Source organism: Procambarus clarkii, chromosome 62, assembly GCF_040958095.1.
Source record: "Procambarus clarkii isolate CNS0578487 chromosome 62, FALCON_Pclarkii_2.0, whole genome shotgun sequence".
NCBI classification, from domain to species: Eukaryota; Metazoa; Arthropoda; class Malacostraca; order Decapoda; family Cambaridae; genus Procambarus; species Procambarus clarkii.
In genome coordinates, this window is record NC_091211.1 from 16800823 (window position 1) to 16806822 (window position 6000).

At 49.0% G+C, this 6000-nt stretch overlaps 1 protein-coding gene across 2 annotated transcripts in view; it reads right to left on the reverse strand.

The window, feature by feature from the left end:
* LOC123766446 (phosphatidylinositol 3,4,5-trisphosphate 3-phosphatase TPTE2) overlaps positions 1-6000 on the reverse strand; it is a 98236-nt gene that overhangs the window by 81543 nt on the left and 10693 nt on the right. The window lies entirely within an intron of this gene.

Here is a 6000-nt window from a genome sequence, read left to right on the forward strand (position 1 = left end):
AAATGGCAAGATTCGCTGACACGAATGATTTGCCGGAGACGGCCGTGGAAATGTTGATATGAAACTTGTTTTAAACACCTGGAGAGAATATAATTAATCAAACAGATCAACATGGGCAATTCTTCTTAAATTGATCTATCAGAATTTGATGACTTGAATAACACTGATCAGAAGGATATGGGAAGAAAGGGTTTATTGCAAATTCCTAGACTGTCATAAGGCCTCTTACAATGTACTGAAATACAGACGTCGAGGTAATTGGAAGAGCTAAATAGTTAAATTATTTATAATAAACAGAAAACGGTTAGACCACAAAAGAGGAAATTGCCACCAGGGCAAGTAAAGATCACCTCTATGCTCTATGGACCATAGAGCCGCTCTATGGCACTGAGAGCCATGCATACATGGTTCATATTGATTTCTTTGCGTGCACGTGACCTGAGGTAGCAGGTTTCACTTTATAAATGTTTAAACAAAAATACAGACAGACAATGAGTATTATTATATTAAGGACAGACACAGAATTATCTATATATGAAGCTATCGGACCGGCCCAGCGAGTGGCTATTTAAAATGAACACCGACAAATGTACGGCAATCAGGAGAACAAGATAAACAGTACCGCGTGAAGATTAGTATATATATATATATATATATATATATATATATATATATATATATATATATATATATATATATATATATATATATATATTATATATATATATATATATATATATATATATATATATATACACAAAAGTCCTATATTAAGAGCGGGAATATATGCTTGGGGTGCTTGCAACACCGACGCTGGCCCAGCAATCATAAATGCAATAATATTATGGGCAGCATACATAATGCTGGAATTATGTGTGCTGAATTATACTGAATTATGCATTATGAATTATAATGCTGGAATTATGTTATATTCCAGACACCCGGAACCTGGAGGTGGGTGTATACAATGAATACAACACTACAATATAAATTGAGACTGGAGATGTTGACCACCAGATCAACACCACCTGGTCAACACCACCAGGTCAACACCACCTGGTCAACACCACCAGGTCAACACCACCTGGTCAACACCACCTGGTCAACACCACCTGGTCAACACCACCAGGTCAACACCACCAGGTCAACACCACCAGGTCAACACCACCTGGTCAACACCACCTGGTCAACACCACCAGGTCAATACCACCAGGTCAACACCACCTGGTCAACACCACCTGGTCAACACCACCAGGTCAACACCACCTGGTCAACACCACCAGGTCAACACCACCTGGTCAACACCACCAGGTCAACACCACCTGGTCAACACCACCAGGTCAACACCACCTGGTCAACACCACCAGGTCAACACCACCTGGTCAACACCACCTGGTCAACACCACCAGGTCAACACCACCAGGTCAACACCACCTGGTCAACACCACCTGGTCAACACCACCTGGTCAACACCACCAGGTCAACACCACCTGGTCAACACCACCTGGTCAACACCACCTGGTCAACACCACCTGGTCAACACCACCAGGTCAACACCACCTGGTCAACACCACCAGGTCAACACCACCTGGTCAACACCACCTGGTCAACACCACCAGGTCAACACCACCTGGTCAACACCACCTGGTCAACACCACCTGGTCAACACCACCAGGTCAACACCACCTGGTCAACACCACCAGGTCAACACCACCAGGTCAACACCACCTGGTCAACACCACCTGGTCAACACCACCAGGTCAACACCACCTGGTCAACACCACCTGGTCAACACCACCTGGTCCCCAGAAGAGTGCTGGTGCACGCGAATGACATGAAATAATATCTGGAGATTATATATATATATATATATATATATATATATATATATATATATATATATATATATATATATATATATATATATTACATCTATATACCTTCCAATAATGTTATATTAATCTACCAATCTACCACTTAGGGCTATCCTGATACATGAGTATGAGAATAGGCTGAGAGAACTCAACCCCACATGGCAGGAATGGTAAAGACACACTTGATCACAACATACAAGTTGGCCGAGAGACAACATTAACATGGACACGGCAACCGCCCCCTGGCGCACAGACACCTGAGGCTAGCCTGAGGCTAGCAGTAACCGCCCCCTGGCGCACGGACACCTGAGGCTAGCAGTAACCGCCCCCTGGCGCACGGACACCTGAGGCTAGCAGTAACCGCCCCCTGGCGCACGGACACCTGAGGCTAGCAGTAACCGCCCCCTGGCGCACGGACACCTGAGGCTAGCATCAACCGCCCCCTGGCGCACGGACACCTGAGGCTAGCAGTAACCGCCCCCTGGCGCACAGACACCTGAGGCTAGCAGTAACCGCCCCCTGGCGCACGGACACCTGAGGCTAGCAGTAACCACCCCCTGGCGCACAGACACCTGAGGCTAGCACCAACCGCCCCCTGGCGCACGAACACCTGAGGCTAGCAGTAACCGCCCCCTGGCGCACAGACACCTGAGGCTAGCACCAACCGCCCCCTGGCGCACGGACACCTGAGGCTAGCAGTAACCGCCCCCTGGCGCACAGACACCTGAGGCTAGCACCAACCGCCCCCTGGCGCACAGACACCTGAGGCTAGCACCAACCGCCCCCTGGCGCACGGGGAACAAGCCTACCTGGAGGCAGTCATCAATGAAGTCACAGTCATTTTCAGCCATTGTTATAACCCATAACTTAGCAACAGCAGGAGCAGCTTAGCAACAGCAGGAGCAGCTTAGCAACAGCAGGAGCAGCTTAGCAACAGCAGGAGCAGCTTAGCAACAGCAGGAGCAGCTTAGCAACATCAGGAGCAGCTTAGCAACATCAGGAGCAGCTTAACAAAGGCAGCAGAAGCTTAGCAACATCAGGAGCAGCTTAGCAACAGCAGGAGCAGCTTAGCAACAGCAGGAGCAGCTTAGCAACAGCAGGAGCAGCTTAGCAACAGCAGGAGCAGCTTAGCAACATCAGGAGCAGCTTAGCAACATCAGGAGCAGCTTAACAAAGGCAGCAGAAGCTTAGCAACATCAGGAGCAGCTTAGCAACAGCAGGAGCAGCTTAGCAACAGCAGGAGCAGCTTAGCAACAGCAGGAGCAGCTTAGCAACATCAGGAGCAGCTTAGCAACATCAGGAGCAGCTTAACAAAGGCAGCAGAAGCTTAGCAACATCAGGAGCAGCTTAGCAACATCAGGAGCAGCTTAGCAACAGCAGAAGCAGCTTAGCAACAGCAGGAGCAGCTTAGCAACAGCAGGAGCAGCTTAGCAACAGCAGGAGCAGCTTAGCAACAGCAGGAGCAGCTTAGCAACATCAGGAGCAGCTTAGCAAAGGCAGCAGAAGCATAGGAGCATCATAACAGGAGGAGCATAACCAGTATGCCTGACTCTCTGCAACACTTATCAGTCACTGTGACTCAAAGCAAGAAGCACCACACTGCAGGCGATGAGTCACAATAACGTGGCTGAAGTATGTTGACCAGACCACACACTAGAAGGTGAAGGGACGACGACGTTTCGCTCCGTCCTGGACCATTCTCAAGTCGACTGTCAGCACCACACTGCTTTGTGGTGCGGCGGCTGCTGCTATCACGGGTGTCAAGCGACCACATTTGGGGGGTAGAAATAGCCTAAGCTACTCTATCCCTTTGAGATGTATTTATTGCTTATCTCAATAAACATATTTGAATCAGGCGACCACAATCACCACTCCCTCCCTCCCTGTGTCCTCGTGTCTGCTCTTCCCGTATTCACTTCCTCTGGCGAGTTTTTGTCACCTCTGTAATCCTTTTTTGCGCTACCACTCACAGGATGTGTATGGGGTGCACAATAAATTATGTACGTTAATGTTATGGGTGGAGTTGGCCTCCTCCTCTCACTATCAGCTTCTTCACAGTTCATATTTGTACACGTCACTCTGATTCTGGTTTGTTCATCTGTGTCCTCTCGTTCTGTCCATACCGTTGTGTATTTTTAATTATCTTCTATGTTGCGATCATGTCTCCTCTAGTTAGTTATCTTCATTTCTACAGAGGTAAAATTCAGGTATCTTATCCTAATTTCACAGCTTTCCTGTTTCTGTTACCAATTTGGGGTCTAGTTTTCTTTTTTATGGGAACAAGGTTGTGGTACCATGCTAGTGGTACCTAACATAGTACCATTAGGTACTTAGTACCTAGTGGTATTCCAAATGATACCTGATCAACCAGGCTGTGATTCATACGTCAGGCTGCGAACAGCTGCGTCCAACAACCTGGTTGACCAATCCAGCAACGAGGAGGCCTGGTCGAGGACCGGGCCGCGGGGACGCTAAGCCCCGAAAACCCCTCAAGGTAACCGCAAGGTAATGTAAGGTAGTGTTACATAGCCTAGCAATCCCCCACTTACCTTACTCTGAGGTCAGTGATATATGCTAACACAAGGTGACCTGCTACCTCTTGACTATACTTCCTATATTAGGTATAGTATAGTATAGACTATACTAGGCTATACTTCCATACTTCCCAGCGCTTTGGCTTGGGTTCGTATCCTGGCCGGGGAGGATTGACTGGGCGCCAATCCTTTACTGTAACCTCTGCTCACCCAGCAGTGAATGGGTACCTGGTTGACAAACGATTTGGCAGGTCGTATTCCGGGGAAAAATTAGGATTAAGGACCTGTCCGGAACGCTATGCTTACTAGTGGCTGTACACGAATGTAAGAACTCTTGTATATATAAATAAATGTCCACTGCGGGCTCACCATAGCCCGTGCTACTTGGAACTTTTTGTTCCAAGTAGCGAATCGTAAGCAACAACAACTATAAATAAAATAAATAAATTAATAAAAAATAAAAGTCACCAAGAACAAGGTGATGTGGCATAGTGGCACCTTGAGTATGGAGGCTGGTGCTGGCAACCCAGGCAACGAGGCTGGTGCTGGCAACCCAGGCAACGAGGCTGGTGCTGGCAACCCAGGCAACGAGGCTGGTGCTGGCAACCCAGGCAACGAGGCTGGTGCTGGCAACCCAGCCAACGAGGCTGGTGCTGGCAACCCAGCCAACGAGGCTGGTGCTGGCAACCCAGCCAACGAGGCTGGTGCTGGCAACCCAGCCAACGAGGCTGGTGCTGGCAACCCAGCCAACGAGGCTGGTGCTGGCAACCCAGCCAACGAGTCTGGTGCTGGCAACCCAGCCAACGAGGCTGGTGCTGGCAACCCAGCCAACGAGGCTGGTGCTGGCAACCCAGGCAACGAGGCTGGTGCTGGCAACCCAGCCAACGAGGCTGGGACGTGTCACCACAATACTTCTCTCTCGACTTAAGATCATCGCTAAGCTAGTCCTTCCTGCCACGGGTGAAGTGGGTGTGACACCATCGTCAGGTGACACACTTGACCAAACGCCCATAGTCTAGGGGAGCTGCCTGACGCCACACCAGTCGTTGTTCACCGCTCCTGTGGCGCCAACATGGGGGGTGGTGCAGGGGGGAGGGGTGACCTATATGTTGGGGGGGGGGGTGACATGCATGCTGGGGGGGTATATCCTAGGGGGGATGGGGCACACCGCTATATTGATCTAGAGTGAGTTACACTCATTCTAACCCTCTATTAGTGATTTTCCCCCTCTTATCCCAGCATTGTGGAGCTGTGCCCTCTCTACCACACCTCACATCTACCACATCTCATGTCTACCACACCCTCACGTCTACTACACCCTCATATCTACTAGAGCCGCACTACATACAAAGTACACAGGGAAATATACCTGTCACTCACACTCATCTCGTCCACACACACCTGACTGTGTAGCCAGGTGAGCCGTGATCTGATAAACATGACTCACATATCTGGTACGCGTCCTCAGTCAGATATTTGTATCTGCAGAATCGAGCTATTAGCTCTTGGACCCCGCCTTTCAAACCCTCATCTGTTTTTCCCCTATTATGTCTACTACATATACCTCTATATGTATACACACACACATACAC